The sequence below is a fragment of the Stegostoma tigrinum genome, chromosome 19 (assembly GCF_030684315.1).
Source record: "Stegostoma tigrinum isolate sSteTig4 chromosome 19, sSteTig4.hap1, whole genome shotgun sequence".
Taxonomy (NCBI): domain Eukaryota; kingdom Metazoa; phylum Chordata; class Chondrichthyes; order Orectolobiformes; family Stegostomatidae; genus Stegostoma; species Stegostoma tigrinum.
Genome location: NC_081372.1, coordinates 23,798,543 through 23,813,938, shown reverse-complemented (window position 1 = coordinate 23,813,938; position 15,396 = coordinate 23,798,543). Strand labels below are relative to the sequence as shown.

Below are 15,396 nucleotides of genomic sequence, written 5' to 3'. Positions count from 1 at the left end.
AAAAATAATATTTAAAGACCAGATTCACCAAGTTTCAAGCCACAAACAGAAGATAACATGTTAGCATATGGAGGATACAGAGTTGCATACGGCAAAATGAAGTAAAATAATGACTTCTAGTTATATAATATCTTAAATTCATGAACAGATTCAAGGTACTTCACAAGAGCACTATAAAACCAAATATGATATCAAGGTATGTAGTGTCTAAAGGAAGGAAAGTATTATGGAGAGTTGCAGGGAGGATCATACAGAGCTTAAGGCTCTGCAACTGAAAACAGCCACGAATGGCACAGAACTTAAAATGGGAAATGCACAAGAGGACGGATTCAGGACGGTGTGTATCTGACATAGTTGTGGGAATCAAGAAGACAATTACACAGATATTGAAGACCAAGACAAGCATCCACTCCCTCCACCACCGCGCTTCAGTAGCAGCAATGTGTACCATCAACGAGAAGCATGACAGAAATTCACCAAAGATCCCCATACAGCACATTCCAAACTCTCAGCCACTCACATCCAGAAGGACAAAGGCTGCAGCCACCACCTGCAAGTTCCCCTCCAAGCCAGTCACTGTCCTGACTTGGAGATATTGCTTTTCCTTTAGTGGTGCTGGGACAAAATCCAAGAATTCCCTCCCAGAGGGAATTGAGGATCACCAAATGGTGCATAGACTGCAGTGATTCAAGAGGGCAGCTCACCACCATCTAATGGGAAACTGGGAATGGGCAATAAATGCTGGCCAGCAAGTGACTGCACATCCCATGAGTGAAGAAGAAAAAAAGTAGAATTTTGAAACAAGAATGAGTATTTTAAAATTGAGATACTGCATGACTGGGAACTGATGTAGATTAATGTGCACAAGCATTGCAGCAAATTAAGTAATGGGAAGCAGAATTTTGGATAACTTTGTTTGAGGGCTTCAGCGTGTGGGTCACCAGGCGGGAGTGTGCTGGAACAGTCAAATCCTGAGCTAACAAAGGCATGGATGAGAGCAGCTAATGAGTCATAAAGTTGGGCAATCATACAGCACAGACGAGGCTCTTCAGCCCATCGAGTCTGCATAGACCTACCTACTGGAAACATATTTTCAAGCACTTGGTTTTTAACATTGACTAATGTGACATTTCAAGTGCTGACCCACATACATTTTAAAAATTGTGAGGTTTCTCACCTCTGCTGCCCTCCCACACAGTGCATTCCAGATTCCCACCAGCTTCTGGATTAAAACTCTTTTCTCAAATCCCCTTTAAACCTCCTGCCCTTCACCTTGGAATTTATCCCTTGTTAACAGACATTTCAACTAAGGGGACCAGCTGCTTTCTAAGCAGCCTGTCCATGTCCCTCATAATCTAATGCACCTTAGTCATTTTCCCCCTCAATCTTCCTCTGCTCTGAAGAGGACAACCTGAGTCTATCCAATCTCTCTACACTGATTTTTTAAAAAGCTCCAATTCAGGCAACATCTGGTGCTGACTCTAAGTAACTGAGACTGAGGTGAAGTTTGGGAATATAACAAAGGTGGACATGTGTCTTAGTAAGGTCATAAATTTGCCTTCATAAGTTCATCTCAGAACAAAATGAATCGCCAAGGTTGCAAACAGATTGTTTGTTTCTGTATCATTGCCAGGGAGAGGCAAGGGTTCAGTCACAGAGAAACAGAATTTGGAAGGGGTTATGAAAACATCAGCTTGAGTCTTTGCAATCTTTAACTGAATAAATTGGTCATCGTGTACTGGATGTCGGAGAAGCATAAAAGCGTTAGTAAATACTTAAACATCAAAGATCGAAAATGAATGAAGGTGACTTTGCATTCTATTGTACTTATCATCTGAGAGTGACATGGACAAAAAGTAATGTGAAAAATATTTATCAAAATAAATAAAAGTTTTGGGAAGATTTGTAGCTCAGGTTGAGGTTCTGGATGTGAGTTTGCTCGCTGAGCTGGAAGGTTAGTTTTCAGACGTTTCGGTACCATTCTAGGTAACATCATTAGTGAGCCTCCGATGAAGCGCTGGTGTTATGTCCTGCTTTCTATTTAACCTAAACAGATAAATAGAAAGCGGGACATAACACCAGCGCTTCATCGGAGGCTCACTGATGATGTTACCTGGAATGGTGACAAAACGTCTGAAAACTAACCTTCCAGCTCAGTGAGCAAACTCACATCCACAATTACAGCTGTATATTATAAAAACACATTTAAGCCTTCACATAATTGGGATAAATTGCAACCGTACTCATCATCAACTAATTGATCAAAGAGGACAGAAATAAGGCCTGGTATGTAAAACAATTTGTACTGAAAATGTTTCTGTGCACACATGATAAAAATGCATTCCGAACGTATTCCAACTCTGTCAGAATATTCAGAAAAAATCTGAGTAAAACCTTTTCAATTGTGACACACAATCATCACACAAACACTTATCCCAAATCTTCACATCTAACATTATCTTAAACTATCTAACATTATCTGTTCACAGGTGCAATTGGCCATAGTAGAGCTTGGTTTCAAACTCCTTTCTGACTGCAAGTATTGTTCAACTGTGCAAGTTAATGAACCTCACTCAAACTTGCTTTGTCTTCAACGGAAATGAATTTCAGATGATTTATAACCACTTTCCTGAAGCAAGTGTTGCCCAAAACACTGAATTACACATTGTAATTATCACCTGCAAATGTAACACAACTTTATCAAAATGCATACTGAGGGATTTTGCTGCCTGTACATCATACTGTGCTTTACTTCTTCCTTAAATTTGCCCATACAATTATCCTATTTGATTTAAGATCTGGTGTGAGCTCGCAAAGTGGTTGTTGGGTGTGATGGTTGAAGTGCAGGTTCATTCGTTGGGTGTTTCAGTTCTAGTGTGTGTAAGACTTGGATTGATCACAATTTGTTTGACAAAATTTGTTAGCCCAGAGAAGCTACCCACAGAATCAGAAACAGAATTATTATTGTGCAGAAGAAAGCCATTCAGCCTATCAGATCTGCTTCAACCTCTGGAAGTTCATCATGAATTAATGCCATTTCCCAGCTCTTCCCCCAATAATGTTGTGCATTATTACGTTTGAAATTATTATTGAATGCTGTCTTGAATGCCTTGATTGAACTTGCTTTCACCACTCCTCTAGACAGCATATTCCAGACCTGAACCACTACTCTGCATGAAAAGGGTGCTTCTTGCATCACTTTTACTTCTCTTGCAATTCATTTGAAATCTGTTCACTTTATTACTTGATCCATTCCCAAGCAGGAACAGTTTTTCCCGGTCTACTTCTATCCAAATCTTTGATGGTTTCCTATCCAAATCTTCAATCAAACTTCTTCTTGGCCTTTACCACTCTAATGAAAACAATCTCAACTTCTCTAAACTATCTTCATAGCTGAAGTTTCTCATTCCTGGAACCACTATTGCAAGTCTCTTATGAAATATTTTCAAAACAACCACACTCTTCCCAGAGTCTGGCCTCAGGGCTGTACACAACATTTCAGGTGAGGTCTAATTAATGTTTTATACAGGTTCTATTACACATACACCCAGGTTTCACTAATTCTGCACTTGCGTTCAAGTAGTACCCTTTACATTATATTGTCTCTCCATGTCCTTTCAAGCATATCACCTCACTTCTCCGTACTGAAGTTCAGCTGCCCATTTCACTGACTTGTCAAAGTCCTGCACTGTCCTTCTCACAATTTATAATATTCCCAGTTGAAAATGCTTCTAAATGTTAACATGTTTGTATAAGGTTTATCATTTTATACCTTTTGGTAACATCTTTGGATTCACTACTGTCTTAACAAATTTCACTCCTAAAATGTTTTCTTGTGGAGCACAATACAGACCCTGGCAAATGGATGGCCTGTAGAAAAAACATTGGACTAAATGTAAAACAAGCTATTGATTTGGATTGCCAGAGCTAAATTTCACCCCACTGTATCCCTCAACTGTTTACAGGTATTTTATTTAGATGCAGTTCAGAGGGAATAATGCATGATTGTAAGTGTGGTCTTCCAGCCAAGAAGAAAGTTAAACCACATCTACATGATCTCACTGCAATATTTAAAGAATATCAGGAAACTTCAGCCATCGTTACTCCATTCATCCAATTATATGAAAAAACAAATCATTTGGTTGTTCATTTGCTGTTGTGGGTCATCGTTTAATTTCTTCGTGTCGAAATAACTAATTTGTGTAACTCTAGTCGTCCAGAAGCCATCCATTATGATTTTCTTGTAGTCTTCAACTGTGCCAGAGCTCAGTAGCCTTTAACTGACTAATGCAAATATAAGAATTGACAGGCCAAGCAGAGACCAGCACAGGAATTCCAAAAGGCCTGGTTTTCCACAAAGAAGGCCATCAACAAACATACAGCTAGGCCCGATATACACTTCACTGCAAAGGAAACCCAGAAGTGAGGTAACCCAGCTCAACGGACCCCAGAGTTTAAATAACAGGCAGGAAAACACAACAGCGCTTCATCGGATGCTGCACTAATGATGGTACCCAGCAGGATAATGAAACTTCTTTGGAACAATAAACGTGCTTGGTGAGACAGCCAACCACAACATCCACAACCTGAGCTACAAATCTACTCAAAAACCTTTAGGTAAGATTTGAGGAAAATATTCAGTAACCAGGTAACATTCAGCACTGTGCATAATCCATTGTCTGTGGCTCCATTCCTTCTGTACATCCACAAAGTTAAAATCCCTTTTGATATCCATTGTTTTTAGTAATAACAAACAGTGTCCGAGTAGTGTATGTGTACCTCTCACTGTTCGGTATAAATTTGTGTTAACCAAAAATAATATGGGAATAGGACAAATTATATGGAGTCACATGGCAGAAAATGCATCATCACAAAACGTGGATCAAACTGAAAGAGATAAATATCCTGTTCCTGTTTTTATCTTCTGATATTCTCTGTATCCAAGAGAAGTACAAACATAAGTCCTATTTCATTTAAAGTTGCAGAGTGCTGCACTGAGCCACAGTTGACATGGCAAGATAGCAAGATAGCGTATCAGCCAAGCATTGAACAGCTTCAAAATGAAACACCAAGCAACTCAGCAGACTGCACACAGCTTATAATGATTATGTCCTGCTCTATAGCCTGAAATTTGCAAAATCCCAAACAGTAACAAGGGGTAAAAATATTGCCTGACCAATCACAGGGAAGGTAGACATTACTGAAGGATTTTCCAGTCATTCACGATGTGCAAGATGCCAACGTCAGTGCCGGTTCAACGAGATGGCAGTCTGGCAATGCACAAAGCTTTGCATCAGAGACAAATTGTTGTTCTTGGCCTATGCATACAGCTCAGAATTGGTGCAGTTAGTTGTGAGATTTTGGTATGGCGTTCTTTTAGGTCTTCAGCTGAGATGCAGGGCAGCATTTAATGCGCTTATAATGCTCACTAGTATGTCTGATGTTCCCAGAGATGTAGTAACTCCAACTCAGGTCAGTATCACCAGTGGCTATTGAAGACTTTATTACACCCAATAGAAAGGAATGGTAATCAACATAAACAAGTACTTAATTACTGAACTTCAGCAAACAAAATATCAGAACATTAGTGCTAATAAGTTGTATTTTCATAGGTCAGAATTATAAAGGCAGTGCCTACAAAACACAAGCAGCAACTTCTATCACATTCTTTCCATGTTCACTATCCCTTTATATTGCCAATCTTCACAGCATTCTTCAGCAGTCAACAACGCTTGAAAATATTACCGACTTTACTAAATAATTGACAAAGTAAATTACCAAGCAAAAGGTGGCATTCACTCTTATTGTTAAACACTGTCATTAGTTTGACCTTAACTTAGCAGCAAAAGTGTGCCTGTTTATGAAAATTGCATTTAAATTAAAGGTATATTGTAAACAGTTGGCGTGTTGTTGAATGTATGACACAAACATTTCCATAAAACTATATGCTCTCATTGTTCCTAACTCCCAAGATTTTCTGGAGAATCTAGCATATTTAATGATGAACCGGAGATCATTAAAGGAGTGCTTTATTCTTACAAATTTACTGTGTATGATGGGAGCAGTGGATGCCAAATTAATAAACATTGATTACTGAACATTGTCAGAGGTGTCACTGCATCTGTATGAATAAATAAATCTTGCTTCAAATAAATGTTCAAGTTCGCACACTGTGTGTAAAACAGTATGAGCTGTCTCAATAAAAATCAGTTCAGCAGCAACATATCCTGTCCAATATGTCTGGTGCTTGTAAATTATAATCAGAGTATTGCACACTGGTACATATCTGTATTTAAGTATCATATTGCCATGCAATGGTACATTATGGCAGAGATAACAAGGTTAGAGCTGGATGAACACAGCAGGACAAGCAGCATCATAGGAGCAGGAAGGCTGACAATTCGGGCCTAGACCCTTCTTCAGAAATGGGGGAGGGGAAGGGGATTCTGAAATAAATAAGGAAAGAGGGGGAGGCGGATAGAAGATGGATAGAGGAGAAGATAAGTGGAGAGGAGACAGACAGGTCAAAGAGGTGGGGATGGAACCAGTAAAGGTGAGTGTAGGTGGGGAGGTAGGGTGGAGATAGGTCAGCCTAGGGAGGACCGTCAGGTCAAAGGGGCTGGATGAGGTTAGTTTTTAGGAAACGGAGGTGCGGCTTGAGGTGGGAGGAGGGGATAGGCGAGAGGAAGAACAAGTTAGGGAGGAGGGGACAAGCTGGGCTGGTATTGGGATGCGGTAGGGAGCGGGGAGATTTTGAAACTTGTGAAATCCACATTGATACCATTGGGCTGCAGGGTTCCCAAGCGGAATATCGTTGCTGTTCCTGCAGTCTTTGGGTGCCATCGTTGTGGCACTGCAGGAGGCCCAGGACAGACATGTCATCTGCGGCATGGGAGGGGAGTTGAAATGGTTTGCGACTGGAAGGTGCAGTTGTTTATTACGAACCGAGTGTAGGTGTTCTGCAAAGCGGTCCCCAAGGCGCCGCTTGGTTTCCCCAATGTAGAGGAGGCCACAACGGGTACAGCAGATGCAGTGTACCACATGATGTGCAGGTGAACATCTGCTTGATGTGGAAAATCTTCTTGGGACCTGGAATGGGGGTGAGGGAGGAGGTGTGGGGGCAGGTGAAAACACCTCTTCCCACCCACCTTCTGGCAAAAATGCCATCCCCTATTCTCAGGATGAGGCATTCCACTCCCATACATTTCAGATGTCCTTGAAAAATGAGGCCAGCAACTCCACCGCCCCCCCACCCCCACCAACCCCACCACCGCAGTAGTCGAGAACGCCCTCGACCATCTCTCCCACATTTCCCGCAACTCATCCCTCACACCCATTCCCCGCAATAACAACCAAAACGAATCCCCCTCATCCTCACATATCACCCCACCAACCTCTGGATCCAACGCATCATCCTCCGACACTTCCACCAACTGCAATCCGACCGCACCACCAAAGACACTTTTCTCTTCCCACCCCTATCTGCTTTCTGGATGGACCACTCTCCGTGACTCCCTTGTCCACTCCACACTCCCCTCCAGCCCCACTACACCCAGCACTTTTCCCTGCAACCGCAGGAAGTGCTACACTTGTCCCCACACCTCCCCCCTCACCCCCAATCCAGGCCCCAAGAAGACTTTCCACATCAAGCAGATGTTCACCTGCACATCTGCTAATGTGGTATACTGTATCCGCTGTACCTGTTGTGGCTTCCTCTACATTGAGGAAACCAAGCGGAGGCTTGGAGATCGCTTTGCAGAACACCTACGTTCGGTTCGCAATAAACAACTGCACCTCCCAGTCACGAACCATTTCAACTCCCGCTCCCATTCCGCAGACAACATGTCCATCATGGGCCTCATGCAGTGCCACAATGATGCCACTCAAGGGCTGCAGGAACAGCAATTCCTATTCTGCTTCAGAACCCTGCAGCCCAATGGTATCAATGTAGATTTCACAAGTTTCAAAATCTCCCCTCCCCTCCCCCCACTGCATCCCAAAACCAGCCCAGCTCATCCCCGCCTCCCTAATCTGTTCTTCCTCTCTCCTATCCCCCTCGCCTGTCTCAAGCCGCATGCCCATTTCCTTCCTACTTACCTCATCCCGCCTCCTTGACCTGTCCGTCCTTCCTGGACTGACCTATCATCTCCTTACCTGCGCCCCCCCACCCCCACTCACCTTTACTGGCTCCATCCCTGCCTCTTTGACCTGTCTGCCTCCTCTCCACCTATCTTCTCCTCTACCCATCTTGTATCCGCCTCCCCATCTCTCCCTATTTATTTCAGAACACCCTTCCCCTCCTCTATTTCTGATGAAGGGTCGAGAGCAATACGTCAGCTTTTGTGATCCTAAGATGCTGCTTGGCCTGCCATGTTCATCTCGCTCGACACCTTATTATATCAGATTCTCCAGCATGTGCAGTTCCTATTATCTCTAGTACATTATGGCATCTACGTTCAGCGAACATCATAAAGGGACACACGTTAGATTTCTTTGTTGATAATACCAGTGCATTTCAGGTTTTTTGTCATGTTTCAAGGCACAAAGTAATGCAAGAATCTGGGATTTCCAAAATGTCAGGGACACTTGCAGTCACCATATAGCGTAAAATTACGAAATCTTTCCTGAGAAAGTAGGAAATTACAGGATATACAATAGCAACTTCTCACAATGAGCTTTTTAGTCATGCCAGATTTTAGAATCACCACTGTACAGTTGTCCCACTGAAACTTTTCCTCAAATAAATTATTTCCAAGTTTTGTTTTGAAGGCAAAGATCAAAGTTGGAAAGCATATGGTTGGTTTGTTTCTGCAACCAATTTGCAGTCTGTGCCCCTGGTTAAAGCCAAAGAGCTGAAAGCCAAGAGGGAAATCATGGAATTCAACACCACGACTTTAGAAGAAAATGCAGATACCAATCCACTGAAAACAAAATGAAAAATTAAATGCAAAAGGAATTTAATTCTAATATCTTCTCAGTCACTCAAAATATTCATTTTGAAAGGTAATGCATTATAACTGAGATACTGTACAGGCAGCAATTCGCCTCTTAAAAAATAACAATTATTACAGTTAGTTTTAATTTTTATAAGGCATTCAGCTTTATTTCCATTAAACACCTAAAAACTAATGATCATGTTCTTTTAGGTTGGTGCTACCATAATCAGTGTGTGAGCTGCCATGCAAAGGCATGGACAAGGAGCGAGTGTCCAAAATCAAGGAGGAATTCACCATCACTGACTGAGCTTTCAGTGATCAGTGAGTTCCGAAGAATGGGTTGCAATCTACTTGACATTGTCATAGAACTTTACAGTACAGAAAATTATATGTATCATCCTGCCAAAAGAATGTTTCATTCCAAATCTTAGCTCGCTTTCTCCATTTAACATTACATATGAGTCTCTCCAAGTGCATGCCCAATGACCTTTCCTACAGAGTCTAGAGCCATCACCTTTATAGTCTGATTCATTGCCTGGTTGTTACTATAACTATTTGATCTATGTTGAAGTCAGATATCTGTGAATTATAATATTCAGGGAACAGAAAATTCCAATGGGTTGCTACACTGGATTGTTGGGCTGCGAAATTCAATTCTATATAAACACAGGTGCAGGGCATTTTGAAAGACATTCAATAACTCAGAAGAGTTTCAGAATTACCAAAGTCAATTTTAGGGAGATAGATGGAGAAAGTCAAATGGCAAGATTGTTACCTTTGGGTTGCTGGTCAGTGAGGTACTGAGGAACAGAGAGAAGAAACCCAATTGTAAAAAGATGCTGCTGTAGTAAGCTGTGACCAGTTAGGATTCAAGAGAAATCCTGGAAGCCAGGTGATGCCCCAAAGTGTTGGAAATAAGGCTCAAAAGAAGATAATAAAATGTGAGGCTGGATGAACACAGCAGGCCAAGCAGCATCTCAGGAGCACAAAAGCTGACGTTTCGGGCCTAGACCCTTCATCAGATGTAGGTCTGATGAAGGGTCTAGGCCCGAAACGTCAGCTTTTGTGCTCCTGAGGTGCTGCTTGGCCTGCTGTGTTCATCCAGCCTCACATTTTATTATCTTGGATTCTCCAGCATCTGCAGTTCCCATTATCTCTGAGGCTCAAAAGAAGACTTGGCCAATTAATATTTCAAAATAGCTGACAGCAAGGGTGAAATTACCTGTCTTGGAAAAAGCTAGAGTTGTGCTTGTGAACAAAACGTCGTTCTACTGAACAAAACATTGAATCCATTTGGGTGGAAATTAGAAACAGCAGGGAGAAGAAATCACTGATAGTTGTGGTCTCTAGGCCACCAGATAATGACATCGTGGTGGGGCGGACAATAAACATAGAAATAGCTAATGCCTGAAAAAATGGTACAGCAATTATCATGAGGGATTTTAATCTACATATCAATTGGTCAAACCAGGTCGGTCATGGCAGCCTTGAGAAGGGGTTCATAGAATGCATCCACGATAATTTCCTTGAATAATATGTAGTGGAACCTGTGAGGGAGCAAGCTATCCTCAATCTAGTCCTGTGTAATGAGACAGGAATAATTAATGATCTCACAGTTAGGGATCCTCTCGGAAGGAGCAATCACAGTATGTTTAGATTTAAAATGTAGATGGATATGAGAAGGTTCAATCCAGTACCTTTGCCCTGTGCTTAAACAAAGGAGACTATGAAGGAATGAAGGAGGAGTTAGCTAAGGTAGAATTGGGGCAAAAATTTTATTGTGGGTCAATTGAGGAACAGTGGAGGACTTTCAAAACAATTTTTCACAGTGCCCAGCAGAAGTATATTCCAGTGATAAGGAAGAACTGTAGGAAAAGAGAGCCAGCCATGGATGTCTAAGGAAATACAGGAAAGTATCAGATTAAAAAAAAAACATATACAAAAAAGCAAGGAGTAGGGGAAACTAGTAGTCTAGAAAATCTTTAAAGACCAACAGAAAGCCACAAAAAAAGTTAGACAAAAGTAAGATAAATTATGAGAGTAAACTAGCTCAGAATATAAAAACAGGCAGCAAAAGTTTCTATAAATATGTAAATCGTAAAAGAGTAGCAAAGGTAAACACTGGTCCTTTAGAGGATGAGAAGGCCTATTTAATAACTGGGAATGAGGAAATAGCCGAGATATTAAACAATTATTTCATGTCGGTCTTCACTGTGGAAGACACAAATAACATGCCGAAAACTAATGGCAACACGTTCATAGCAGGTGAGGACCTAGAAACTATCTTTATCACTAAGGAGGCAGTGCTAGGCAAGCTGATGGGGCTAAAGGTAGATAAGTCTCCTGGCCCTGATGAAATGCATCCTAGAGTACTAAAAGGTAGTGGGGAAAATAGCAAATGTACTAGTAATTATTTACCAAAATTCACTGGACTCTGGGGCAGTTCCCGCGATTGGAAAACAGCCAATTGTTTAAAAAAGGAAATAGACAAAAAGCAAGTAACTATAGGCCAGTCAGCTTAACTTCGGTAGTGGGGAAAATGCTTGAATCTGTCATTAAGGAAGAAATAGTAAGATATCTGGATTTAAATTGTCCCATTGGAAACACCCAGCATGGATTCATGAAGGGTAGATCATGTTTAACTAATTTGGCAGAATTCTTTGAGGACATTACTTGCATGGTGGACAATGGGGAACCTGTGGATGTGGTGTATCTGGATTTCTAGAAGGCATTTGACAAGGTGCCGCTCCAAAGGCTGCTACATAAGATAAAGTTGCACAGTATTATAGGTAATATTTTGGCATGGATGGAGGATTGGTTCACCAGTAGAAAGCAAAGAGTAGGGGTAAATGGGTGTTTTTTGGTTGGCGGTCAGTGGCTAGTGGTGTGCCTCAGGGATCAGTGTTGGGACCTCAATTGTTTGCAATTTACACAGATGATTTGGAGTTGGGGACTAAGCATGGTGTGTCAAAATTTGCAGATGACACTAAGGTGAGTGGTCGAGGAAAGTGTGCAGAAGGCACCACTAGTCTGCAGAGGGATATAGACGGATATAGACAGTCTAACTGAGTGGACAAAGGTCTGGCAGATGGGAGTAACAATGTTGATAAGTGTGAGGTCATCCATTTTGGTAGGAATAACAGCAAAATGGACTATATTTTAAATGGTAAAAATCTGCAGCACACTGCTGTGCAGAGGGACTTGGGTGTCCTTATGTATGAATCGCTAAAAGTAGGATTGCAGGTTCAGCAGGTAATTTAAAAAGGGAAATGCAGTTTTGTCTGCCATTGCTGGAGGGATTGAGTTTAAAAAACAGGGAGGCTATGCTGCAGCTGTATCGGGTCCTGGTGAGGCCACATCTGGAGTAGTGTGTGCAATTTTGGTCTCCTTACTTGGGAAGAAATATACTAGCACTGGAGGGGGTGCAGAGGAGATTCACTCGGTTGATTCCAGAGTTGAGAGGGTTGGATGATGAGGACAGACTGAGTGGGCTGGGATTATACTCAATAGAATTCAGAAGAATGAGGGGAGATCTTATAGAAACACGTAAGATTATGAAGGGAATAGATAAGGTGGAGGCAGGGAGGCTGTTTCCACTAGCAGGTGAAACTAGGACTCGAGGGCATCGCCTCAAAATAAAGGGAAGCAGATGTCGGACTGAGATCAGGAGGAACTTCTTCACCCAAAGGGTTGTGAATCTGTGGAATTCCCTGCCCAGTGAAGCAGTTGAAGCTACCTCACTGAATGTTTTTAAGGCAAGGCTGGATAAAGTTTTGAACAGTAAAGGAACGAAGGGTTATGGTGAGTGGGCGGGTAAGTAGAGCTGAGTCTCAAAATTATCAGCCATGAAATTAGTAAATTGCAGGGCAAGCTCAAGGGACCAGATGGCCTACTCCTGCTCTTAGTTCTTAAGTTCTTATGTTGTGAGTAGGTGTTGAAGAATCCAGTGGTGGTGGTGGTGATGATGGGGTTATTTTCCAGCAAAGGTGAATGAAGTACCAGTCATGATCCTACATTGAGGCAGTCTATAATAGCTTGGATTTTAAGGGAGTTCAAAAAGCCAAGTCTTCAGCAGCAATGAAACTGCAATCTCTTGGAAATTCAAGATCAAAATCGTTCAGTCAATTGTCATGACATTTCTTGCTTTTTTAAGAGAGCAAGTAATAAAAAGGGTTGTTTGTGGGATTAATGAATATATTCCTTTTCATAAAGCTGATCTATGAAGTGGCTTAGTAGGCGGAACTGTTATTGTGGAAATTGTACTTGTTTGTCGATCAAGGGGGTGGACTATATTATCAATAAACTTTTAGCAGATTTGAAATTCTCAGCACCACTCAGAATTTCAAGAGTGAGATTGAGATGACAAACAGATTTTGCAGGGGAAGCTATCGCTCGAGCAATATTGTAGTACAGCCCAAGCTTGAAAACGCAGACAGAATGAAGTTTAAAAGGAAGTACAGGATGAATGGAAGTTAGCATCAGAAATGCAAGTTTGGTATCTCTACTGAAGAAAAACTGACCAATGTAGAGAACCAACTTACATGTCTGAAAGACCAATTTGCGAACGGAAAACAAAACGGTGGCACTGGTTGAGAATAGGTCACAGGAGGTAAAACATGAATAAAGCCTTGAACCATCCAAATGATAACCCAACAGGAATAAACTCAACCAAGATAATTCTTCAATTAAAACCTCAAGAGCTTCAAGCAAGTAGTCCCTATGAAGTCTCTATGAAAACATATTGAACAGGAGGAGAAAGAATTGTTAATGAATCATAACAGCTGGCGAAAATCGAATTAAAAATCATACAAATGAGCCATTGAAAAGTTCACCTTGGAAACAGCAATGAAGGTTTTTAACTATGATACAATCTGGAAAACAAGATGACAGGTACAGTATAAAGGAGAAGATACAGACTTTAAAAACAGCTGCAGAAAATTAACGCACAGAATGAAGTGCTGATAAGTAAATTGGAAGAGCCTAAGCAACAGTGAGTACACATGAAAAAACAATTCCAATACGATCCAAGAAAACCTTGATTTTGCAGTTTCTCCCCTTAAATAATTTTAAAGGAATTATTTATTTCCCCCACTCCAATTATTTTGTTAGCCTACAATACTATCTCAGACCCTGAGTTACCATTGTTGTTATTTGATTTGGTGATTTGGCTCCCACCTTTTCAAATTACCTGTTTGGCCTGTAAAAAAAATTCAGCCTGAGGGTATACCTGTCCCCAGTTAAAATGTAGTTAGCTACATTCTAACACACACATATATTCAATGAGAAAGGAAAATGAAAATAATATATAGTTTGAAGTTCGTAGGGGATCCTGGACGCATAAGGTTTTAACCTTAGACCGGAAGCGTTTAGATTAAGTTGGTGCCTTGCATCATCAGTAGCAGTGAGCGTTGCAATTGTCTTTGGGTTTCTTGGTATTCTGATGTTTCTTTCTAATCTGCATTGGTACCAGGGGCATTTCCTTTTTTGAGAAAAAGGGAAAAAGCTTTTATGCAATAATATCTGTTTTAAATTCAAAAATTTTCTCAGTGTCAAAAATTAGCTTCTTGAAGTACAATCATCCTTGTTTCTTTCTGCGCAACAGAAGTAACATTCTAGTCATCGACATGCATGTAAATCTGATCACAGACTAGACAGATGACTAAGCAATATCTTAGGATCCAAAGGTCCCAGTCTGAAAACAAACACACCAAATTATTAACTGGTGTGTAAAAAATTATCTAACTTTGCTGTTACACGTACCATGGAGAAAAGTCAATTTTTTTCATCGTTGAGTGGTTTACGGGGGTTGGAATGCAGTCAGATGACAGGAAAATATAAAAGAGGTGGTAAAAGTGAGCTTAAAGCATTAAATCAGAAATGCATTATCATTTAATAGGATCGTGTGAAGAAAAGAGCAAACAGCTTTACATTAATGACAGCAGGGAAGGAATCGTGACAGCAACACTGAATTGGATTTTTACTGGGATGAGTTTTTGTTTTGTAGGTGAGCTCAAACATCAGTTTTTAAATAAGAAATATTTGCTGACATTTTATCCACTGTACCAACAGTTCTGAACATGGAGATTTTTGAAAGGGGTCCAAATAAATCATTTGTCAATTTGATTAAATTATCTTCAAAACTAAAATTTCCATCCATAATTACGACCTACATACTTTTCAAAAGACTCTTGATCAGCTTCAATTGGAACACTGCATCCAATTCTAGGCATTGCATGTTAAAAAGGATGTAGGATGTGGACATGTTAGAGAAAATGCCAGAGAGATTCATGAAAACAATTCCATGGATAAGAGACTTCAGCTGTATGGGTTGATGAGAGAAGTTAGAATTATCTTCCTTATAAACGAGATAGCTGGGAGGAAGTTTGATAGAGTTCAAAATCACAAGGAATCTGGATGTCTCATTGCTGGAAGGGTTTGAAAACAGATGTTTAAGGTGAAC

The 15,396-nt window shown here is 40.9% G+C and overlaps 1 protein-coding gene and 1 long non-coding RNA gene across 10 annotated transcripts in view; one reads left to right on the top strand and one right to left on the bottom strand.

Annotated features, from left to right (window-relative positions):
- LOC125461272 (receptor-type tyrosine-protein phosphatase T) overlaps positions 1–15,396 on the bottom strand; it is a 1,279,761-nt gene that overhangs the window by 1,070,666 nt on the left and 193,699 nt on the right. The window lies entirely within an intron of this gene.
- LOC125461273 (uncharacterized) overlaps positions 14,812–15,396 on the top strand; it is a 45,823-nt gene continuing 45,238 nt past the window's right edge. For all 3 annotated transcript variants that reach the window (XR_009446924.1, XR_007249460.2, XR_009446923.1), the window contains exon 1: positions 14,812–14,940. This is a non-coding gene — a long non-coding RNA (uncharacterized LOC125461273). The remainder of the gene's footprint in view (positions 14,941–15,396) is intronic.